The sequence below is a fragment of the Bos grunniens genome, chromosome 23 (assembly GCF_055505025.1).
Source record: "Bos grunniens cultivar Pamir isolate PY7600 chromosome 23, Bosgru_T2T1.0, whole genome shotgun sequence".
Taxonomy (NCBI): domain Eukaryota; kingdom Metazoa; phylum Chordata; class Mammalia; order Artiodactyla; family Bovidae; genus Bos; species Bos grunniens.
Window position 1 is genome coordinate 38325999 of NC_141187.1, and position 25412 is coordinate 38351410.

Genomic DNA, 25412 nt, shown 5'->3' on the forward strand with positions numbered 1-25412 from the left:
CTTCTCCTCCTGCCCTCAGTCTTTCCCAGCATCAGAGTCTTTTCCAATGAGTCAGCTCTTCGCATCAGGTAGCCAAAGTATTGAAGTTAGGCCTCCATAAAATGCTTCCCTTGACTATGGTAAGAATCTCCTTTATGTCTCTGACTTCATTCTTGCTCTGTGTGAATCCACCTTATCTGCAGCTTCCTAAACTCAATCTTCCTAAAACCTGGGCTTCATCACAGAACTCACCTGTTCCATCACATCACTGACATACACACACACACACCTTTAACCTGACATACAGGTGGGCTGTTCCCAGCCCAACTTTCAGCCTTATCGTGGACAACGGACCAGACCACAGGAGTTGCGAGCATCCTTTAGCATCTGGGCTCCTGCCCTTTTCCACGCTCCCCTATCTGATGTCTATATGCCTTTCTTTCTTCAAGGTCCCTCTGGCTGATGCTGTTTCTCCCTAAAACCTTCTACCCAAAGTGATGCCTCCCTACTGTGTGTTGTTACAGCTTTCCTGTTGACACAAGCCAAGATCAGTCTGCTTAGGTCCTCCAGGGCACCACCACCTTGGCCACGAAGGCCTGTCCCTCTGCCCCAGGCCGTCCCTGTTTCTGTGTCCTCAGTCTTTCCAAGGTCCTCGCCGGTTCCCAGCAAGTTCAACCCCATGCCCAGTGGTCTCCCTGGCCGACTGCCCCAACTCCTGGTCACAAATCCAATCAGCCTTCCTCGTAGTGAAGCGCCTGTGCCCTCAGAGTATCGAACGTGCATGAAGCAGAGATGTCCATCTTGGGAGGGTGTCCAGGGGAACCATTCCAGATCATTCGGCGCCCTGTCTGCTCTGCAGATCAAACACTGCTGATATTCATTCACCAAGTTCCAAAGTTAAAGGCTTCGAACACTCCTCCCTCCAGTAAAAAATGGTCCCTTCATATGATCTTACTCACACTGTTCTTAAGAAGGCAAAGAGCTTTTTCTAGTCTTTTTCATATGGATAATTATCAAGAGCTAGTCCTGAGAAAGCGTGGAGGAGGTGATGGTATGCCCAAATTTGTCTGTTCCCTGCGATGCCCATGAAGCATATGCCCAGGGCTCCTCTCAACTTCGGGAGGAGGCATCTACCTTCAGCCATGCACACTTTAATACAGACTGGCTCAAGTTGTACTCCAAATACCCTTCCTATCATTGAGCCCTTGTTATTGTGCCTGCCAGGCTCCAGTCTATGGGATTCTCCAGGCAAGTATATTGGAGTGGGTTGTCATTTCCTTTTTCAGGGACTCTTCCCAACCCAGGGATCAAATCCTGGTCTCCCACATTACAGGGAGATTCTTGTCTGAGCCACCAGGGAAGCGCTGGGGTGCTCATTAAAATGCAAATTCCTAGCCTCACCCAGACCTTCTGAATAAGAGTATCAGGGAGGAAGGGTTGAGGTCTGTTCCCTGTACTTAGCTTGCATCTCAGTCCATATGCTAACATATCTCAGGGATATATATATATATATATTTAGCAGAAGGCACTGTCGTCAATCATGAAAACTTGGGAATTGATGACTGATCAGTAGTGGGGTGGGAGACTGGAGATGGATGGGGTTGGGGGAGGGTGGATTTTGAAAACCAGGGATTTGATTTATAATATTAAAGTCACACCTTTGGGTCACACCTCCTGAGTCTATTAATATATTTCTGTCTTCTCTAACTAGCTGGCACCTCAAATCTACATCAGTTTAGAAATTCTGAAAATAGGACTGCTGCTGAGCTTTTGAAATGAGCTGTCGGTGTCAAGAATTGACACCCGTCTTTCAGAAGTTTTCACTTCCTCCCACTTTCAGTTATAACAACTGTACTTTATGCAGTTGGAGGAGGAGCAAATGGTCAAATCCATACAGAGCACTGCTCCTTCTCTCCCTTAGATATGTAGCTGATCTATATTCCTTACACATACACAACTTCTTATATGCATTCAACATGGAGACTTTCTGCCACAGGAAGCCTCCACAACAGATCTAGCCAAAGAAGTTTGCAAAACATCCCCCTGCTGGGTGTTTTTCCCAAATATAATTCTCATATGGTACAAAAAATAATTCTTTTTCCTAAGGAACATTAATATTTTCCAGCCTTAAATATAACACGTGTATCTATGTACCCTGATTATACATATGTTACATGCACATAAAATTAAAATATTAAAAATAAGGTATATAAAACTAAACATATTTAGTATACCAAGTATAAGACATATTTGTTCTTGTTTAGCCGCTCAGTCACGTCCGACTCTTTGCGACCCCATGGACTGTTGCCTGCCAGGCTTCTCTATCCATGGGATTTTCCAGGCAAGAATACTGGAGTGAGTTGCCCTTTCCTTCTCCAGGGATAAGGAATATATGTAGCTAGTATGACATATATGCATATATTTAATGCATATATTTATATGCATATCACATATATGTGATGGCTTGCTCAGTCGTGTCTGGTGCTTTGCAACCCCCTGGACTGTAGCCCGCCAGGCTCCTGTCCATGGGATTCTCCAGGCAAGGATACTGGAGTGGGTTGCCATGCCCTTCTCCAGGGGATCTTCCTGACCCAGAGATCAAACCTGCATCTCTTAAGTCTCCTGCATTGACAGGCGGGTTCTTTACCACTAGTGCCAGCTGGGAAGCCCCAAAGACTCTTTGACCTCAGACTAATTGTAAATTCTTTCTGAAAATCAAATAACAAGTAGGCAAGTGAGGGTAATAGTATGGCTTGATGCTGCTCCCTCCCCACAAAAAGAACACTTTTTCTACAGTACTGGGAATCACTCCCATTTTAATAAACCCTCCATAACCCATGGAATTAAAAGTTTGGAAAAGCAATATCACAATATATTTAGTGAGTAAAAATGCCCTTCTGAACTGAAAAAGGAAATGGGAAGATACGGAAGAGAAAGACTAAGTAATTCATAAAGCAGCTTTTCCTATTTGTGATATTAAAAATTGTTGGGCTTCCCAGGTGGCGCTAGTGGTAAAGAACCCGCCTGTCAAGGCAGGAGACTTAAGAGATGCAGGTTTGATCTCTGGGTCAGGAAGATCCCCTGGAGAAAGCCTGCCAATGCAGGAGAAGTAAGAGATACGGGTTCAATCCCTGGATTGGGAAGATCCCCTGGAGGCAGACATGACAATCCACTCCAGTATTCTTGACTGGAGAATCCCATGGATAGAGGAAGCTGGTGGGCTATAGTCCATAGCGTTGCAAAGAGTTGGATACAACTTAAGTGAGTGAGTGCACACACACATCATTATGATAAAATTTGAAGATTTGAACTTAGGATCTGAACACTGAGAAAACACTGATTTTTGTTATTATTATTATTATTTTAACAGCCTAATTCCAGGCACCATCTGAAGCTACATATTTTAAAACAATAATGTTGGAGACTTTTTTTTTTTTTAAAGAAACTCTTTAAAATGCTTTAAATTTAAATGATTTAAAAATGCTCTTTAAATTTTGAGCAAACCATTGGATAGTGTCTATTCCAATAAAAATCTCATTTCAGCTTCCTTTCATTGCAAGATTCTAGGCCTGGCTGGAGCTAAAGTTTTCCTTTCCTGAGATGGTGGAATTTCCATGAAGGTCAGAGTTCATCCTTGCAGCAAAGGTTAGACAGGTCAGCAACTTGGCAGTAGAATAAAGGACTTGAGAGGAAATGAAAACCAAGATTACAGAGAATATTAAAGTACAGTCTCTTTTCCCAAATGTAAAGCAACTTAGCATAACATACATGATGCAGATGAACAGAAATGCTTAGAAACCAAGGGAAGGAAAATTGTTTTCTTTTGCTGCCTTTTTTTCCCCCTCAAAGATCTCTGAATCTGCACAGACACACCCCAAAACATCTGGCTTGTTCCCAAAACTCAAGACTTTCGAGCTGCTATAAAAATAGCCGTGAGCTCGAAGGAATGAAGGGTGGCAAAAAGTCTGCGTTTCTGAGAGGGGCCTTGTTTGGCTTTGGCTCCAAAGATTTTTACGTGTACAAACTCATTTGTCCACGTGGATAAATGCAGTTCCTATGATAATCACATTTACAGGGCGAATAGTCACATGAACTAGGAATCTCTGACAGTGTTCATGCTGTGAGGGAAAAGAGAGAGAGAGTCATCCCAGATGTTGCTAGATAATTCTGAGCTGTTTCCATGAAAAGCTTACAGAATGGCATTAGCTCACATGGAAATAATGTTTTAACTAGCTAGGAGTGGTTCCTGGGGCTTGCCCCAGTCCTGCCCAGATCTAACCCACCCTGGGCCACTGCAGAAACTATACCCAGGTATTGAGCTGTTAGAAGTAGTTGAGCAGAACTCTGGTAGAAATAACCTCTGGTTGAAAAAGATAAGGCATTTATCACTGCCAGCCTGGGTAGGGTAAACATGCCTCAGAGGACCCAAAACAGAACTCTTAGGGCTCCAGGTCACAGAAATGCTGAGATAACCTCACAGAGGTAACCAGGGAGAGCAGTTTCAGGGGACTGGATGGAATTGAGTACATCAGTTGCAAAGAAAGGCATCTTCTCTCTATAACCATTGGGTGGAAAAATGCCACTCTGCGGTTTTATATATATATATATATATATATATATTATTCCTTCTCTGTAATAAACAATCCTGGTGACATGAATTGATTTTACTTGATTTCAGTGCTAATGAAATGTCGAGACTGTCAGCTCAAATTAAAATCTTTTTATTTCAGGGTGAATAAATATGAAAGGGTTCTTTGGAATGAGGCTTTGAGCTGGAGTCTGGAGCTCCGAAGAAAATGGTGCAATGCCCTTCCCCTGAGATCCTAGTGTTATAAAATAAAATAGTGCAAAAATACTCTCAGATGTGCCCCTGCCTTAACCTAAGATCTCTGAGAACTGGCCTCTAATCAGCCCCTGGGGCTGTCTGAGCAGCCTTCACTGTGGAAGCTTTGCAGAACTTAGCCTTAAAGAGACAGTGCTCTGTAAGAGGGACTTGTGTCTCTTCATCTTGGCCTCCGCGGGCATGAAATTCTAGGCTTGACTAGTTAAGGGGGATGTATGAGATCTATTGGGCTTGCAGATTGGGGTATGTAGGGTGCAGTGTACCATCTTGGCCACAAAAGCAGCTCCCACTTGTAAGTGGGCAAGGCTGGCTCCCAGCTGGGGAAGTGAAGCAGAGGACATCTATAGATGAAGGCGGGTCATCTTGGAAAGCGAAGAAGTGGGGGAGTGGACCAGTGAAGAGAAAAAACTAGAAGAAAAGGGTCAACAATAGAAAAGCACAGTTAGGATCTAGCAGGTTCAGGAAGCAAGAATCTGGAATGTTTCTCAGTGGCTGCCCACTCCAGTATCCTTGCCTGGGGAAGTTCCATGGACAGAGGAGTCTGGTGGGCTACAGTCCATGGGGTCACAAAGAGTCGGACACGACTTAGCCACTAAACAACAACAAGAGCACAAGGGAATGGAGATTTTACAGAGAAACTGGAGAAACAGCAAATGGTGGAGCTAGAGGACACTCAGTCCGTTCAGAGGATAGCAGCAAAACCGAGACGCCTTTCACTAGGAGCCTCATGAGGAAAACAGTAAGCTTTGTTGAGAATGTTGAATATGATACTCTAATGAGAACTGCATTCAGTTTAAGGTTGTCCTATAAAATACAGAACAGACACTGAAACAATTATTCATTGTTTACCTCAAATTCAAATTTAACTAGGTGTCCCATTTTTTTTTTTTGGTAAATCTGGCAACCCAGATTCAGTTTACAATGCACACTGTGATTATTTAAACAAAATGAACTCTAAAGTTTACATAGTGGTTTGTAACACGTGCTTCCAATTCTTTCTCCTCTAAGGAACTGGGGGTGGGGGGTGGGGGAGGGAATAACCTTGAACACAAATGTGGCTTCAGAAACAGTCTCTCCTCATCTCAAGTCTTGATCCCACCGTATATGCCACATGTGGTTTGTGAACCACAAATCACACCAACCGCACTATGGCAGCCCTTACTGTTTCCAAGCTGTTATTGCTAAGTCTTCTTCTCCCTTATGCAGTTACTCTAAGTACAGTTGTTAAGTACCAAGTCTATAAATCTTCAGAAATTAACTTCTACAGAAGGCTTTATTTGCTTCCAAAATACTCTTCAAAGGGCTTAGCAACCTGTATTCCTCACTGACTTAGAAAGCTGCAAAAAACAACATCACATCCTTTTTCTGTGCTGTGAGAATTCTCTACATGGTGTGACTTTCCAGTTGCTACACTTGTCTCTCTTTTCTACTTTTCCACTCTCTCTCTCACATGGAAGAGACCAAGCCCCCGCCCCATGGAGCTCAAGGTGCTATGGAATTTTGTTTCCATTTTCCGTCTCCTTGGCTGAGAATCCTGGCTTAGCTATTAATGTCAATGAATAGCTCCAGGTGGGGACGACTGTGACCTCTCTCCTACTTTCCAGACCTACATATTCCGCTGCCTGCTCGGCCTGGCACCACGGTGCCTTAACAACAGAGCCAGAAAAACATCCCGGACCTACTGATTGTCAGCCACTCCTAAAAACACATGGTGTGAGTCGAGGCACCTGAGCCGCAGGAAGTAGTTTTACATGGGAAAGAAGGGTACTCTGCAGGCGGCCTTCTCTGGGGACCTTTGAAGGATAAAGGGCCATGGGATCAAGGAAGGGAGTTCTACTTTGAAGCGTTGATGCAGGGCAAACGGCCCCATTTTCTGAGACAGAGGGGCTGAGGGAGGTTCTTTGTGGTTCAAGGAAAGTAAGAAGAGCCCCCCCAAGGCTTGATAGAGGATGGAACGGGGAAAAGAGAAGCTGTTCTGTGGAGGGGTGCATGCCTGCATTAAACCAGAGCAGGGTTTGGCTGAGAAGGCTTTCTTCCTTTTCTCCTCTCCATTAACACTTTACTGTGTACATTTATTAATGAACCAATATTGATGTATTATTATGAACTGAAGGCTATATTTACAACTAAGGTCACTCTTCGTACAGTTCTAAGGGTTTTTATTATTATTATTTTTTTTAGGAACAATTGAAAATATTGGCTTTATTACTGGTAAACTACATTGGAACACTGTTTCCATTTTCCATTTCATCACATTATCTTTAGATGATTGCCATTAAAATTTAAATATGCTACTTTCTGAAAAGTCTTCGGCCTGAGCTCTGAATCTGAAGAGACATGTGCAGTTTCCAGCTGTTCTGCCACAGAGTGTTCCAATTCAGTTTACCAGTAATAAAGCCAATATTTTCATCTGTTTCTTTCTCTTTTTTAAAAAAAACATGAGTTCAGATAAGTTTTTTTTTCTCTTCTTCTTCTAAACAGTCTAATGCAGGCTAACATTTCATGGGTAGTTACTGTAAATATGATAGTACCCCTGTTAAGGATCAGAGTGGTAGCATTTAGCCAATAGTGAAATATGCAGAAAAGACCACAGGAACCGGCAGTGAGCCTGAGAAGGACGGCTACGAGCACCTCAAGAGGCAGATCTGGTCAGTGCCCTGGATGGTTCTCACAGCTTAAAGCTTCAAATGAGATTATCGACTATGTTAATCTTCTGTGGGATACTGGATTTGGTTTGCATTTCAAAATCAGAGTTCATTAAATTTGCATTGCAGTTGATTATCTTCCATTAAGGAGCACATCTTGAAGCTTCATTACTGGGAAATGTATGTGTGTTGACACCTCCTTAGTTTCCATGCTCAGGATGCAAGCACGGGAGCTTCCTATTGATTTCATTGAATTTCACTAGGCAGCCTAAACCCGTATTTTACCGAAATCACCATACCAGTTTCTTGAAAAATTAGCATCACTACCCATAATAACAAAGGAATAGTAGCTAGAAAATTACTGTTAAATTGTATGTGTCCTTCATGTAATGAACAGAGAGTAATTTAACAAATAAAGCTGCTTTAAATAATATTTCTAACTTAGCAAACATATGATTCAATATCTCCTGAGGACAAAGTTCACGTATGGGAGTTGGGTTTTTGGTTTTGGTTTTTCACATACCACCCTATCTATGCAGGTTTTTAAAGCTGTATTTCAGATTGATAACCTAGGGGTGGTGTGTTCAGATCTCAGAACCTGAGCTCAGGAAAACCCATCACTCTACATCACAAAAAAGACTTAAGAAAGAAGATATAATCCTACAAAACACCAGGCTAGCTTTGTAGAACTGAAAATCTCTCCTAGTCAGCCTGGGCCGTGGGTAATATAAGTGAGTCTCCTACATTATGAAGAGGGGAATGTTCAAAAGCAAATGAGAATTTCAAAGGAAGAGTTCACAACTCCTAAGCTTCTTTTTTTTTTTAATGTCTCACTTGCAAGAGACCAGGGCTCCTGGAGGTTTTAACCAAAGTTGTTGAGACATGGGAAGTTCTCACTCTTTTTTTTTTTTTTTTAAACTGTCACCCAGCAAAGCCTGTGTCTCAGGATAACAGACACAGAGCAGGGAAGGGATTAGTGAGGTCTAATAAAGGTTTATGAGAGTTTCACCTTGCTCTAGATTCCGGAAGCCACCCATTGTCCTTTCTGTTTCCTCAACAGTGAAATGATGAAGTTTAAACACCATACAGGAGTATCTCAGAATAGAGGCTGGGCATTTCTGAAGCAAAAATTTCCTACGTTTGGGAGAACGTGTTACTTAGGCAAAGTGTAAACTGTGATCACCTTGTTTTTCCACCCTTTCTGAGGTGTATAAAATTCTATAATTGGAGTGCTGGCTCTAAGCTGGAGAGCCTTGGAAGCCGCATGTACACAACTTCCAACCTTGGGTCTTGAACTCAGGGAGCCATGCAGACAGCGAGACCCCTAGAGACATTTTGTTACAGCTTTGGGACTGTGCTATCAGGACACCCCTGGGCTTCAGATTCAGTCTCACCCAGAGACTGCAGATGGAACCAGAAAATCATGTTCTGGTCTCTGGAAGTAAAGATCCTACTAAAATGCCTCTTGATATGATTGGGTTTTTCTGCAGGAAAAGCCATTTTCCAGAAGACTGTGAAGAAGAATGCAAGTTTCAGAGGACAAGTGGGCAATAGGTTGGGAGACAAGACAAATAAATACCAAAGATCAGAACCCAGGCACACTGGGGAGTCAATACCAGGTCAACTCAATAGAAGTCAATATAACAAGAGGATCAGATAAACCCTGGGCAGAACCCAGATGTAGATTCAGCGAAGGGGGTGGTTCTCAGCCCTGGCTATATATTAGAACCATCTGAGCTATGCTTTAGTCCAAATTCTATAATCAACCCCTGTCTATACCAAGCCCTCTCCAGTCCAAATTTAGAGCATAAGTATGGCTAGAGGTGACTCTAATTTGCAGTCACGATTGAGAAACACTGAGCTAAAGACTTCCTAAGGAGTCCAGTAGGGGCAAGTAGTAGTCACATGCCATGGACAAGAGCTTAACCCTGGGGAAGGTTGGGAATAGGTTACCTGTTTCCAGCTCCAGCTGGAAACAACGTGCAAGGAGGCCATTGAAGGTAGATTCTGATACAGATGCTTGGGCAGCCATAACTAGCTTGGTTTTAAAGCATGTCTTTGGGCCTGGGAAAATGGAAGAGGGCCTGGTCCTTAGTCTAGGGGAGTCATATTGCTACTATTTCCCCAGGTCCACATAATCCCTTCAAAGTCCAGTGATCCCACTGTTGGCTCCACTCCCTCAGTGCCAAGCTTATCAATAGGGATGGTGGTGCTGTGATCTCCTATGAAACCCCACCCCTTCCCCCACAATGGCCCTGCCCTTCAGAGGCCCTAAATGTATGCGGGATCAATAATCCACACCTTGGAAAAACCGCATTCCCCCATCACCCCTCCCAGTCACCCAACACAAAGATGTTTCAGATCCGCTCCACATCTAGCAGAAGAGAAAGTTAATATAAACATATATGATGTGTTTCTCCCACAAGTATCTTTGAGCATCGTACTAAAATCCTGCCACCTTCTTTCTTGTCTGATTATGAAGGAGCTAAAAACCAGTAAGTCTTATCAAAGCCACCTTGGAGACATCAGTCACCAAGAAGAGATATGTGGTTTTCTGGCCAAGTTCAAAGTACTTAGCAGATGTCATGACTTCCTCCCGGTGTGGTTCAATTTATCTTCTAACAATAAACAGTCAAACCCCAGGTGATGTCTCTGTTTCTACAATAACCTTCCAACATTAATGGATCGTGAGTAGTTTCCCATATGACTGGAGCTATCCTGTCTCTCGCTATTATACCTTCTGAGCATCATTTCAGATTAAATTGGTTTAGTAGTTGTAGGCCTTCTGTGTGATAACACTGGATTCTATTATTAAACCAGTTTAGAAACCACCATCTGGCTTTGGTGTTGATGTCAGCAATTTCTAGGTTTGGGTATAATATATCCACCAGAGGGATCTTTCTGGTTGTAACAATATTCCTCAAATTGACCATTACCATAGTTAAGAAAACCAGCACTAATAAAATTATTTTTCCTATGACAATCATATTCCCTTTCATGCTTTTCTCTTGGCTTCACTCTCCTAGACCCTTGGGAGCTGTCCCTGTGACACACTGAGACACCCCGAACACAAAACTCAGCCTGTTCTCTGATGACTCCAAGGCAGGCATTTTATTAATTTTCTTTTCTTTACAGGTTTTGCTAGAGATTTGTGGATTGGCAGGAGGAAGTCACACTGCAGATCTCTGGGCCTTTGACTGTCTCCCTTGTTCTACCTCTACTGCATCATGTTGAAACGAATCAAATCTTCCGCAAACAATGTTGTCAAAGGCACCATACTGAATGTTAATCATCTCTCCCTCTCTCATCACTTTTAACTGAAAACTTTTGGAAACCAATGGGTGAATGTGTTTACTGGAAACAAAGGCTTACCAATGACCTTCCTTCCTTCACTCCTCTCTCTCTCTCGAAAACTCATCTCTAATGACTTAGGGTCCAGTGCATCCCTCAACACATACTCAAGAGTGTCGCCAGAAATGTCACCACTCTCACAACTGCCTCTTCCCATCCTTTGAATATAGAAGCTTTTCTAAAAGATAGCCTTTATTTTTAAGAGCAGTTCACAACAAAATTGAATAGAGAGTAGAGAGTTCCCATCTACTCCCTGTCCCACACACACAGAGCCTCCCCCTCTGCCAACATTCCACATAAGAGGGGTACATTTGCTGCAACTGATGAACCTACATCATTATTATCCAGAGTCCCTAGTCTACATTAGGTTCACTCTTGGTGAGTGGAAGCTTTTTTAGCCATGGGTTTCATGACACTTGCTCTGTGATCTGAGTTCTGCTGGGCCTTATGAATTGATGTTTCTCCCCTGATGTCCCCATCATGAGGGCAGGGACTTTAGTTCCAAGCCATCAACATTCTGTACAACTATTGCTATGGACTTCAAGTTCTAGAATAGAAGAATTACACTTATCCTACAGGTTGGGAAGAGTCACAAGCCTGACTTTACACAAGGCATCAGGGGTGAGCTCACACGGGTGCGTTTTCAGGACAGGGGCAGCGGTGGTGCCCTGGAAGGCTAGTGGGTTGGATCTCCTTGTGTGACTTAATCAGAGCCAGATGCAGTGAGTTCAGCTCAATGGCAGGGTGACAGCATCAGAGGCAGGGTAACAAGTTGCAAGCGCTGTTTAAAAAGAAGAGAGAGTCTTGGCCCTGCGTCTCTTATTACATTTGGATCCTCGATTTATTTCTACAACAGCCTTGGTTCCAAAGCAAACACGTCTCAGCTAATGAGCTCTGCTGCGGGCTTCTGAACCAGCCAGGCCCTGACGGCTGCGCTGTGCGGGCCCGTGAATTCACCGCAGTGACTGCTGACCTCGTTGTGCAACCGGAAGGAGCCTTCGTTTTTCAGTGATTCTGAAGACCAAACGCCTTGCCGAGAACAGTTTCTCAGGGAGCTCAGATGCGGCAGACTGTGAGAATTTGGAGGACGGTTTATCTTGCTATTTCATAACCCCTAAAATTCCTGTTAACACGCTGAAGTCAGACAGCCTTGTAATTTTTTGGACCCTGGAATCCAAGACAAAGGGAGGGCCAACTTCAAACTTGTTTTAAATTCATGGAAAAGCAGATTTTCGGTTGGAATTGTGACTCATTTAAGTGATCATGAAAGACTGAAAAGTCACCTTTCCAGTGGGCCTTCCTTCTTGATCAACAAAATCAAGAAGAGGGCTTCCCTAGGCTTTCTTTCTTAAAGGTAAAGCTTAGTCAAGTGACTTAACTTTGTAAATTTCTGTTTTTTAAAATGCTTATCTTTGGGTGGTAGAACTAAGGATGATATTTTCCATTTTTTTCAGTTTTTTGTATGTCTTGTGTGTGTGTGAACGCTAAGTCGCTTCAGTCGTGTCCAACTCTTTGCGACTCTATGGACTGTAGCTGGCCAGGCTCCCTCTCTATTATCTTACTATTTCATGAAGTGATGCTTTTAGCATTTTTAAACCTGGTGTGTATATGTGTTTGTGTGTACATGTGTGTGTGTGTTGTTGTGGTGTTGTTTAGTTGCTAAGTCACGGCTGACTCTTTTGCAACCCCATGGACTGCAGCCCACCAGGCTCCTCTGTCCATGGAATTTCCCAAGCAAGAATACTGGAGAGGGTTGCCATTTCCTTCTCCAGGGGATCTTTCCAACCCAGGGATTGAACCCATATCTCCTGCTTGGCAGGCGGATTCTTTACCACTGAGCCACCTGAGAGGCCATATATATATACTCTAAGGTTCTTATAAGACAAATTAAAACCTTACTTTGAGCATCATTATGGATTAAAAATAGAGGTAAGCAGATTGATTTATTTTGCAAACTCTCCTAAACCAATTTGGCCATTCTCAATTAGCCTCCAGAGGCTACAGGCAGTGGTGTGCAGGGAATGTTTAATGACCAGCCTTCCCAGGGAATGTTTAATGACCAGCGTTCCCAGCTTTCTTGATTATTTTCATGGTGAATGTTCAGCTACTTTGTGACACAAGGTTGAGAAGCGATCTGTACAATGACCCCTTTCCAGCCCACATTAGTCAATGCATGCAATTTCAGCCAACCAGTTGGATAACAGGTGTGCATGCGAGCACCCACGCACGCATACACACACACACTCACCAGCAGGGACATGTTACAATGAAAGTGAGTCTCAGATTGACTTGGCAAATATTGACCAGGAAACAGGTACCCATGCAGTCACAGCGCATGTTCTTGAAAGGCGAGTAAAACCCCAGGTCTGTTTACACATCCCAAAAAGCACTTTCTGAAATATTCTAATTTGAGGTGTGTATTCCTCAACCCTAACAGAAAACTTCTGTTTACTTTCCAGTGGAGATCAGGTGACTGCATCCGGGCCACACAAAATGCCATTCTGAGGAGGCCCTGTGGCCAGGCTGACTGCAGCCGTCAGCCCCGAATGTCGAGGGCAGAGGGGCCTAGGGACTATCCCAGCCTGTGCCTGTATCTTCAACACCATTGTCCTGACAATGAAAAGTGTTTCCAAACATCTCCTGTGCTAACTCACAAAGCCTGTGCTGCTGCTGCTGCTGGAGATAGTCAAGAAGTAAAGCTTTTCAGGAGCCACACCTGGATTGTAAAGTAGAGAGGGCTGCACACGTAACAGACCCCTGGGGGCAGGTGCTCCCGACCAGCGTAGGCACTAGCCAGGCCTCTGTTCTCCCATCTCTATTCTTGAGAATAGAGATTAAAAAGCAACATCCCTAATCAACAAGGACCTAGTGTACAGCAGAGGGAATTCAACATTCTGTAATAACCTATATGGGAAAAGAATCTGAAAAAGAATAGATCCATGTATATGTATAGCTGAACCACTTTGCTATACACCTCAGGCTAACATAACACTGTTAATCAACTATATTCCAATATGTTAATCAACTATATTCCAATATAAAATAAAAATGTCAAACAATTAACATCTGTATGTCTCACAGGCTGCCTTTTGGAACATATAAAGCCCTTTGGAACATGTAATGCTAAATGAAGCCAGGGGCCAGCCTGGTCCACACACTGCCCAGGGTCTGCCAGTTGAGGCAGCATCACTTTCATCCCTCGATGGCCTGCCTCTGCATGGGGAGGGAAAGCCAGGAAGCAAGAAAGCCTTTGAGTCACTGAGTAACTGATTGGTCCATCAGCCATGGTGACCTAATCTTCTGGTCTCCAGATTTACCTGGAGGACAAGTTTGTATTTGTTCTCAGTCTGCCCTGGGCTGGGCAAGTAGCTAAGGCCTTGGAAGCAACGAAGCACAGGACCCAGCGCAAGAGCAAGTTTCTTGGGGAAAGGGAGGGTAAATGATAGAAGATAAGGAATAGCCCATAGGATATCCACATCGAAGATCTATGATATTTCCACCAATGCATTTCATGGTATTTTGGCCAGACTCCAATGGTTACAAGTTAAGTAAGCAACTCATCTGGTGGTTTAGAGCCTCTGCTTTCTCATCTATAAAACAGGGAGTGTTCCACCTTCCCCAGGGAGATGGTGTGATTGAGTAATTAATGAAAAAGGGCCTCTATCAGGCTGTCACATGGCAATATTATTATTAATCTTTGACTAACTGATATCTAAAAAATCATAGCCAACTTCATGTAACAATAAACTCTTTAAAAAATATAAAAAGAGTGTGCTGTGTGTCCCAAAGTTTCCTCTTTCCTTCCCCCTCATTACTATCATTTATTCTGAACCCAATCTGTTGAATCAATTTCTCAATCCTGTTGTTTCCTTTCAATAAAAATTATATTGATTCCAGACTCGAGGAAGATGGAGAAGCTCTGGGCAGGAACTGGGAGAAAAGGCAATGCTATCATCATTTTTACACACGCACACACACACACACACACACACAATCAGAGCTAAAAATAGTGCAGAGATGATTCAGAAAAAGATCTAGATGTGACAGTCTTAGATTGTCCTTTTTATTTCTGCTAGACTATCGTGCCTCCTACTGTTTTAACCTAGTTTTTCAAATTTATTTTCTGTACTCCAACAGCATCCTGCCCGTCACGAGGGGTTTTTATTGCTATGAGATCTCATGCCAAGAGATTTGTTGCCGCTGAGAACATCTTTAGGGGATAACATGATTTAATGATTAAGCCTCTGTAAGTAAATATGTAAGCACAAACATGCAAGAACATATCATCTGCAGACACGCTCATGTTAACAAAGATCTTTCAATTCCTAAATATTTGCCCAAATCTCAGGACTTTGCTTTACTCTTTTGGTTTGTCGAGTTCCTGCTGATGCCCTGATTATACCCACAGCAAATGCATAAGGTGGGGTATGGCTGGCATGCTTGTGACCAGAGCATCCTCCTACCCCATCAGTGCCAGCCTGAAAGGGCCTGGGTACCAGGGAGGTGAACAAGGGCACAGCTTGGAGGTGTGGCAGGGAGGAGAAGGAGGCGCTCATTCCTACCCTGCCCCCTCTGCCCCTCAGGAGAGGCTGTGACCCCCCTGCGGCAGCCCACCTTGCCGGTCACAAGATCCCCAGAGGCTCGGCTTCACAGGACATGCCAGGGCTGTGGTTGCTGCCGCCACAGCCTGGCTTCTGCTCCCGTGGAATCACATCTGGGGCAGATGCCCTGGGCCCCGTGGGTCTATGTCGGTAGAGGCAGCTTTCCACTACAGGTTTCTCCCCAAGGCACCGAATGCGGGCCTCCAGAATGAGAGGCTGGCGTTAGTCTAATTTCTGTTATGTCAAAAAAGAGGATGCCCGTGACCAAATAAAAAGGGTGCTGAGAACGCTCACTGGGGATGTGTAAAAGCCAGCTCAGTCAACAACAGGTACGTACAGCGCCAACCCACACAGTTCTGGGCAGGGGTTCAGAGCTGCCTGCCTGGTGGCTCAGACGGTAAAGAATCCTGTAATGTGGGAGACCCAGGTTCCATCCCTGGGTCGGGAAGATACCCTGGAAAAGGAATGGCAACCCACTCCAGTATTCTTGCCTGGAGGATTCCATGGCTAGAGAAGCCCAGTGGGCTACAGTTCATGGGATCACAAAGAGTCAGACACAACTGAGCGACTAACACTTTCACTTCACTTTTTCAGAGCTGCTACAACCAAAGGGCGTTCGTGACACCTGGAAACGTCTGGTCATCTCCACCCTCTGCCGATCAGTGGGACAGGGAAGCCAGAGGGAAGTGGGTTGGAAGAGGGCTGCTTCACATTTTCTAGAAATCGATCTCTCCACCTAAAGCTCCAAGGGGCTTGTTGACCCCCTCCACTGCCTGGGTGGGGCAGGTCAGAGGATGTTCCAGATCTGGAGAGGAGCAGGGGCCACAGCCCTGGGCAACGAGATGGGCTCTCAAGTGCAAGCAGGGGTCGTTCATTTGTCAAGGCAAAGGTACATTCCTTGAAAGCGACACAATGAAAAACAAAGCCAAGAGAACTCTAATGATACAGATGACACTCTCTACAGGAGAAAATCATTTTTTTCCCCTCTGAATAAAATGGCTTGATAGGGACTTGGAATAAGGAAGAAAAGGTAGAAGTGAAGCCCAGACAGCGTGAGACTGAGAGAGCTGGAGAAACAAGGAAGACTGCCCATAGAGGAAATGTGGCGGTGGGAGGGAAGCTTAGATGCAGGCAGGAAAGGAAGGAAGAGGGTTGCCCGTAGTCTCTGGTGAGGTCTTACTCCTTCCAATACGTGCTTAGACACAGTCCTCTTGCCTCTTCTGAAACCTCTGCTCCTATGCTTTTCTGCTCCTGCTGTAGGCATGGTTGCCTCTTCTCAGACTCGGTTGCTCATTCAGCTTCCACCAGCTTCCAGAAGAGGGGAGATGTCCGTAACCTCACCAGCGTGCCCGCTCTAGTGTCCAGGGGGGTCAGTTCCAGGAACCCTGAGGTCCCCAAACCCACAGCTATCAAGCTCCTTATTTGAAATGGTATAGTATTTGCACATAACCTGCATACATCCTCCTATATACTTTAAATCATCTCTAGATTACTTATAATACTTCGTAAAATGTCTGCTATTAAATAGTTGCCAGCATGTGGCAAATTCAAGTTTTGCTTTCTGGACCTTTCTGGAAATTTTTTATTTTTTTGGCTATGCCGCATGCCTTTTGGGATGTTAGTTCCCTGACCAAAGATTGAACATGGATCCCTTGCGGTGGAAATGAAGAGTCCTGGCCACTGGACCACCAGGGAATTTCTGGTTTCTGGAATATTTTTAAACAAATATTTTTGATCTATGCTGGTTGAAGCTGTAGATGTGGAACCCAGAGACACAGAAGGCTGACTGTATACAACAAAAGCATATGAACTTGATGTTTTATAAAGATTTACTGACTTATTTCCTCTCAGGCTTTAAGGAAAGGAAAGATATTAAAGAGCAACAGGTAACTCTATTAAAGATGTCTCTTATTATAAGCTGAATTATGCCCCCCAGAATGATGTGATGAAGTCCTAGCCCCAGTACCTGTGGAGGTGGATTTATTTGGAAATAGGATCTTTGCAAATGCAATCAAGTTAAGATGAGGTCATGGCGGGGGCCCTTAATCTGTATGTCTGGTGTCCTTATAAGAGAGAGGACCCCATGTGAAGACAGACACACAGAGGAAGATGGCCACATGAGGCCAGGCAGAAACTGGAGTGATGTGGCCACAGGCCAAGGAATGCGGGGGCCACCAGAAGCTGAAAGCAACAAGGCAGGTCCAAATCCACCCTGCCAACATCGTGATCTTGGACGGCTAGCCTTCAGAATGGTGAGAGAACACTTTACTGTGTCTTACATCATTCAGTTTGTAATGCCAGTGCCAGGAAACTGATAAATCCCTTCTGTCCCTCATTGGCTTAAGGCCTTGTCCAAATATCACAGCCCTTTTCTGTCTCTTCCTCGAGGGTGACTCCCTTCCTAGGAAACTCCTTGGATCAAATGCAAATAGGTCTTGGTGGCCTACCCCTGGCCTGCCAGACGCATCCAAGTCCTGGAATGAACACGGCTCACACTGAAGCTGCCACTGCAGCTCTCTGAAACCTGGCATTTTTTTTCTAAATGTAGTCATTAGAGAGACCCTGAAACCTCTCTTCAAAATTCTCCTTTTTCAACAGCATTTACTGACAAACTACTATATGGTAGTATTTAGACTGATGGGGAGGCCCAGATGAAGTAGATAGGTTTTGCTTTTAAGAAGCTGATGTTTCTTGATGGAAAGAGGAAAGTAAAAATACATATGTATTTCAAGGGGACTCTAAGTCATAGGATCTATTTAAATGTTAAACTGCAATCTAGAGCTTAGGTTCAGATAAAATGGCTGAGAGATGTCAGGAAAAATGGGGCTTGAGAGGTGAAGAGAAGAGCCTGAGTGAGGCAAGGAGAAGGGAGAGGGACGCTCCCACCTGTCCATCGCGGGAGGCCAGGGAGTCCTGGGGAACAAAACCATCCCCAGATTGAAGAGGGCCGTGAACCCCAAGCAGAAGGAAAGTCCATTTGCCTCTAAATTGCTCAGGGGAGTTGACGAGTCGGCAGGGGAGAGTGGGCAGGATGATAATCAGCTCTCAAGTTGTGATTTCCATCCTGTTTCTTTGAGTTTTTAAGATCCTTGGGGACTAGAAGTAAGTACACACTCTCAAGAGCAATTCTCAGAAGACAAACAGAGCCCTGAAAGGTCACGGTGACTCTCCGGCGCATGTCATCCCTCCCCGTCATGAACGCAATCACCGCCGACGCACCCACGCGAGCAGGGGAGGAAGGCTGGAGATGTATGAGGTGTCTTAAGTGTGCTCTCAGAGATAGGCGCCACAAATAGCCTGGCCAGCATTCCTCCACCAAGAGTTACGGACGCCAGATGCTGTTAGCAGCTCCTGACTGCGGAGACCAGAAACAGGGGGTCTGAGTGATACGACCAGTATCCAGTTCCCGGCCTTAAGGCTCTTATCGTGTTACTCACCCGCCAACTAAGTAGACAGCATTCTTTCTTCCAGGAATGTTTTGTGAACATAAAGTGGCTGAGTTCAGGGTGCCAAGTTCCAGAAAAATCCTTGAGGTGGATTTTCAGAATGCTGATCTGAGTGTTTCCACCAGTTTGAGAGGTGGGTACCGGGGGGTCCTGAATACCAGCTCTCACACCAGGGAGGACCTGAGGATGAAATGTTAAGAAAGGTGACCACAATATTTCAACACTCTGCTAATCCTTTGAGAAGGGTGCTTGCAAGTAGATATCTGTTTCTGGTTCCTCAGGATTTCAGAAACTCATAGAGACATCACGTCCTTGGCTGCAATTGACAATAAGGCATTTGTGACAAATGTCCCTCTGCCCCTTCCATAGGCCTGGAGTAGCAAGCTCTTTGGCTCCTCCTCCTACTTGGGGTGGACTGGGCAACCTTCTAGAATCTACTGTAAGTGTCCAGGCATGTTCATCACCCAAGTTATTATCTAGAGAAAGTCTGTGTGCAGTTATTTCACCATCTTCCAGCTAGTCCTAGAGACCTTAACATCTGAACTACTTGGTGAGGGGGTCAGAGCCACCGGGGCACCCTCAAACCAGACTCCAGGCTGGGGCTTTGTAAGCCATATCGTCTCCGTCTCAGTGACTCAGCTCTGCCATAGACATAGCAAAGGAACATGGCTGTGTGCCAATAAAACTTTATTTACAAAATCAGGAATGGGAGCAGATTCAATGTGCTGTTCTAGATCTATATACACAGAACTATTTTTGAACGGTCATTATAATTTTAAAGGTGCTTTCATAGACACCTTGGTTTCTCACTCCCCAGGTAGGCAGATAAGCCAGTGTTGTATACATTCATTTTATATACAAGGCAAATCGAGGTCACTAGTACCTTATCTGATGACAACAGAAAATCACAGAGGTGAGTTGGACAAAGGTCTTTCGTTTCAAAATCCAACATATCTCCTACCAGGCTGGTGTTTTCCAGAATGTGCCTCTACTAATAGGTGTTACCTGAAAGTGGAGTTCTGGAATCAAATAAGTTTGGGAAATTCCACATTAACCAAGGTCAAGGAGACTTCTAATGCTTGTTATGAATCTCCAAGTAGGGAATTACAGCATGCTGAGTTTTCCAAACATATTAGATGCCAGACCCCCTTTTATTCTTCTTGTCAAAACAGCTCTCAGGACTCATGCTTCTTGGATCGGAGTCTAGGAAATCCTTCACTAAGTATAAATACAAGCTATAGGAAGAAGACATTTCAGAGAAGAAATGTCAGACTGGGATATCAAACAGGCTAAGGCCCCATGGCAGCTCACCTCAGATGGACTACGGATTTGATCAAACCTTGATCCAGCAGAGTGATAACAGAATGAAATAGGGCCCATCATACGGTCAAGTTCAACACAATCAAGGTGACTAAAAGAAGTGGAGAGGGAAATGAATTGCTCTGCTCATATCATATCCGCTTCTGCTTTTTCTCCCGCTCAGTAGGAATTGCTCATCTGATTAGTCATGATTCAGGTTGATTGTTTGGCTTCTTTCCCTCATGATCTCTCAGGTAGAGGGCAGAGGCCCGTGCTAAGATACTGTATGGGGTTTCGTTGTAGTCTGTAGATTCTGAAGAAATATTTCTTTTTTATGATGCCAGATGTCAATTATAATCAGTATAATACGTCACTGAGCCAGTCAAAGAAGTGAGTGTCCCCTGCACAATCACAAGAGGGCTTGATGATACTTTGAAGGCACTGTGACTGGAAACCCAAGAATGTCTGTATCCTGACTACAAATACCCCACCTCCCTCCAGGATTCCGCAAGGGCAATACTCAAGGAACAGTCATAGGAGAAGAACCAAATTCAGAGTCTTAATAATGGCACAAATGCTCCTTAATCCCCAGTGCTGGCTCCTCTGATAAAACCAGGACTTAAGTCCACCACTCAGCTCCAGTCTAAGCATGAGCTTCATGTCCAGCTTATCAGCAAACCCGAGACTAGGGACCAGCACACTGGGGCACATCTGTGGGGATCTAGAGTTTAAAATATGATGATCCCTAAGAGGGATTGTGAGTCAGGTGTCTAAGAGGGCTACACTTTGTGGGAAAAGATGGGCGGTGATGGCTTCAGGAAAAAAGGGCAAGATGCACACGGAACAAGGGAGAATGGTTATCATTTTATACCCTGGTCGCCACGTCTCCCTTGAGCCTGTGTCTGCACAGCATGGTGCAAACCAAAGAAATGTGTGCTGGTCAGTTGAGGTCCTCTGTCTCTTCATCTTTGGCCAACTGGCCAGGCAATATTCTGGGATACTGAGGACATTTCTCTCCTTAACTTCCTTTAAGGAGCAGGAATCAACAAACATGACTGCATGAGCGTCTGCAGTTGCAAAAAAGTAGAGAATCACTGCCTTTGAAAGAACCTGTGGAAGCAGCTTACCAGGAGACTCGGCAAAGTAGGGATGACAAAGTCCTCGGTAGAACATGGCCAAGACAGTAGGAGAAATATCCTCTCCCTCCTTTTGTGAAATGAGTGCTCCTGTGCTTGGAGGTGCCTGAGAAAGGCTTGCCATTCCCACCATCCACCATGTGTATCTGCAAGAACAATACGAGTCTAGAATAAAAATCATTTCTCTTCATAAACAATGCATGATCTTATGCTTCTACCTTAAAACCTTTGGGGAATAAATTAAGGCATATAAAAGAAAAAAAAACTACATTTACGCAAATTAATCAACCAGTTTACAATATCACACCTACTTCCAAACATTTTCTTCGGAGCAGTCAAGTTTGAGGGATCATAGTGGGCAAGATGGTGCCCCCCCAAAAGTTACGCCCACACCCTAAACCTCAGCATCTGTGAACATGGCCTTATTTGGGGGAAAAGTCTTTGCAGATGTAATTAAGAATCCTGAGATGAGGATATCATTATGATCCTAAATCCAGTGACAAGTATCCTTCACAGAGACACACAGAGGAAAAGGTGATGAGAAGATGAAGGCGGAGATTAGAGTGATGCAGCTACAAGCCAAGGAATGCCCACAGTCACGAGAAGCTGGAAGAGGTGAGGAACAAGTTCTCCCCTTGAGCTTTCAGAGAGACAGCCCTCTGACACCTTGTTTTTGGACTTCAAGCCTCAGAAGGGTGAGAATACACTGTTGTTTTAAGCCACCAGTGTATGATCATTTGTTACAGCAAAGGAAACGAACACAGGTACTTATTTCTTACTGTACTTTTTGTTAAATTTCAAATGTACACACACACACAGAGATGCATATATTCAGGTTAAGCTTCTGCAATTCTCCAGCTCCAAGTACTCAGACCTTATACAACTCCTGCCACGTGCATCTGATTTCAGCCGCTCCCTCGAACATGGAAGAGGCAACAAGCATCTCCCTCGGTCTCACTGATTGGGGAGGAGAGGAAGAGGAAGGGCATCCTCTCACAGGACCAACGGACCTGCCAAATCAAATGGAACTGGAGGTGGTCACCACCTTTCACCAGGGACTCCACTTCTGTTTCACAAAGAAAGAATTGATGCGATGCTACCAAAGTCAGCTCCATCCTTTCACTCTGCTCCACACAGTGAGCACATGTCTTTGGTAGATGGTTTCTGGGCTCTGGACACAAGATTCTGTGTGGCTAACTTCTGGGATCTGGAATTGAAGGTGCAAACCCTCCCTATTCCAGCTCCCGTTTAATCTAGTATGATATTCTAATTCTGTCTCATTTTCACCATCTTCAAAAAAGTGCTGGTTTACCCAAAGTTGATTTCTATCTCCCTTGAGAAACTGAAAGAGTAGAGTGGGCTCCAGGGGAGAATCGAGGAGGATGATTTTCCTGAGAAAATGATCTGGGTTCCCAACTCATATGATTAAATGGAGGGCTTTTTGGTTTTAATCAATTAGGTCAAAAGGTATGTCAGATTTTGACGGAATGAAATGCCCAAAAGGCACTTTTCCTCCAAGATTTGAATAAGTTCAATTCAATTAAGTTTCTGATAGGAAGGCACTTTATTAGTAAACATGTCTCTAGCAAGGAGGCAGCAGAAAACAAATTTTAGTGAGAGAGCAACAGGCAGTGTTCTCCGTCATTGCTTCTCAACTTTCAGGGTCTTGTGCTGTATTTTTCCATTAAAAAAAAAAAAACAACAAACCCACACATAGGAAAAAAAAAAAAAAAAGGAAGCTGAAGGTTACTGCCAAAACAGATCAGTTCCACCAAAAATGCTCCAGAGAACTCTTTTCCCAGCCCTGGAAATTATGCGGCTCTCTCCACCCTTCTAAATTACACTGTCCTGATAGATTTTATTTGCCCACTAAAAATACAGAACGGAGATATCAGCTGATAACATGGCTCGTGCTACTTTTGGCTGAGCCTGTATTTGTTTTCCAAGAACAGAACCAAGTTCTGGATCACAAGATCTTTAGAAATAAAGCCAGAGTGTCTTTGTCCTTTGCAAAAATGCAGTGACTGTCTTTTATCTCATATCACAGAGGGGACCCAGAGGCTGCAGCAATAATATATATGCAATAATTTTGTAGAAATCACAACTGAAATAGAAGTACATGGATATTGCAATTGGATTCTGCTCAATATGTGTATCTCCCTTCCTCTAAACCTTCTTAAATATTCCAGAGCCTGAGACAGAGAAAGGAGTGATGGTGGAATCAGTTTGCAAGTTAAAAGCAGTTACAACCTTGATGTAAAAACAGCAGCCAACAGGCTCAGTGTTTCTCCTGATTTGGGTCTAGACTGACCTGCTGAGGAACCTGTCAACACAAGAGCCCTAGCTGGTCCTGTGACTCATGTCCCACTAAAATGAACACATCTGACTTCAAATTGGTAGTTTTGAATAAAGGCAATAATTTGTTTCTAGCTGGTACAACTGTTTAATACAATACCTGCTGGCTCTCCAGAAGTAATATTTTCCTCTCCTTGGCAACAATGAAAATTACCCTGTCTTGCGGACCACCAATTCAAACCATACAAAGTGTTCTCAACTTGAAGTAGAAGACTTTTCAATGACAGTGATTTGCCATATGGAGGAATGGGGGGGAAAAAAAAAGTTCCAGAGATACAGAATAAACTAGAGGAGAGAGGAAAAAAAATGTTAACAGAAGGCCGAAGCCATTTCACTATTGTAATAATTATTCTTGTAATGTTTTAATCAAAGGAAGCAGCCGGTCTCTCTCCCCTCATCTAAATTCAAGCCACCACACTTTGTAGGTGTTAATCTCCACACCTTCAGGCTGTTAGGAGGGAGCGGAAACTGGCAGCCCCTGCTCTGCAGAAGCCTGTAGCATAACAGTACCTGGCACTGCCCTTAATTATCTCAATTATGTTAATATGTGTTGTTTGTCAACAGCTAGAAAGAACTGAGACTGTTACGCAGTTGTGGAGACTGGGTTTTAGAAGTAGGCTTGAGTAACTTGGAGGTTTCCCTTGAGTTATAATTTTTAAGGGATTTTATATTTATGAGAGTGAAAGAAGAATCTAAAAACTCATTCCATAATCTCATCTGGTGTCTGTTTTCCGAAAGTCATTTGTCCTATGTCGTTACAGTAAGTTTTTATTCTTCTTCTTCATTGGTGATCAAAAAATATGTAAATGTGTAAAGCATATAAATGAGTAAAGACAAACGGGATACCCACAGATTGTAAGGGGATGTGAGAGATTTATTTCTCAAGAGCTAAATTAACTAATTAATTACTATATAAAATCAGTAGTACGTACTTTTCAAATACAACAGGAAAACATTTAAGACTATTCGTGTAAGAGAAAACAATGCCATCAGTATTCAAAATCCTAACACTAGCAGCTTTTTTTCCGAGCAGCATGGCAAAGCTTATATGAGAGTTCTGGTCCATTTTCTAGTTTCCTGGCATAAACAACGCCTGGAACCCAGCCCAGTCCACCCATGCGGAGACCGCAGAAGTGAATCGGATCAATGGCAATGGAGTCATTACTAAGTCACCAAACACACGCAGGGTGTGAGCCCGTATCAGCAACAGAAATGAGAAACAGGGCTGTGTACTTTTTTCATAAGCCATTTCTATTCACAATGTGCGCTTTTCTGAGGATTTCCCGGGCTGCCTGGGCTGAGCACGGCCTGATCACTGGAGGGAGAGAGGCGAGCAGTGGCTTGCCTGCTCTGATATCAACAATCTGACCTGCAGTTTCCTCATCTGTGGAAATAATGCTAATCAGCCTGGCTGGTCTTGATCAGCCAGCTCTCAGAGCCTCTGTCCTGGCTTGCTGGGTTGGCCCAGGACAGGGGCCTGTGTAAGGATGGGCATGTTACCATTCTGTCAAAAGCATCAAGAAGGCATTGAAAATTTATTTCCAAATCCCATGGGGACCCTAGAAATATGTGACTCTTCCAGAAAAACAGTTCTTAGACAGCAGGCAGATGGAGGAAACTGTGGTTAAGAACCTGGGTTCAAGCCCCATCTTCCATTGACTTGCTGGGTGATTTGGGGAAGAAATGTAACATTTCTAAGCCAAATTCTTTACCTGTAAAATAAGACTAATGGAATAACCTTTTCATTGAAAAGCGTT

The 25412-nt window shown here is 44.0% G+C and overlaps 1 long non-coding RNA gene across 10 annotated transcripts in view; it reads right to left on the minus strand.

Moving 5' to 3' along the window:
- Nucleotides 1-25412, minus strand: part of LOC147347657 (uncharacterized) — a 131490-nt gene that overhangs the window by 46425 nt on the left and 59653 nt on the right. For 8 of the 10 annotated variants that reach the window (XR_015152417.1, XR_015152416.1, XR_015152412.1 and 5 more), the window contains exons 2-3: nt 21292-21446; nt 18857-19045 (exon numbers count right to left, since the gene is read on the minus strand). This is a non-coding gene — a long non-coding RNA (uncharacterized LOC147347657). Of the gene's footprint in view, nt 1-10554; nt 11600-11966; nt 11986-18856; nt 19046-21291; nt 21447-25412 lie in introns of those variants that run through there. The other 2 variants (XR_015152418.1, XR_015152419.1) reach the window with 2 other exon arrangements.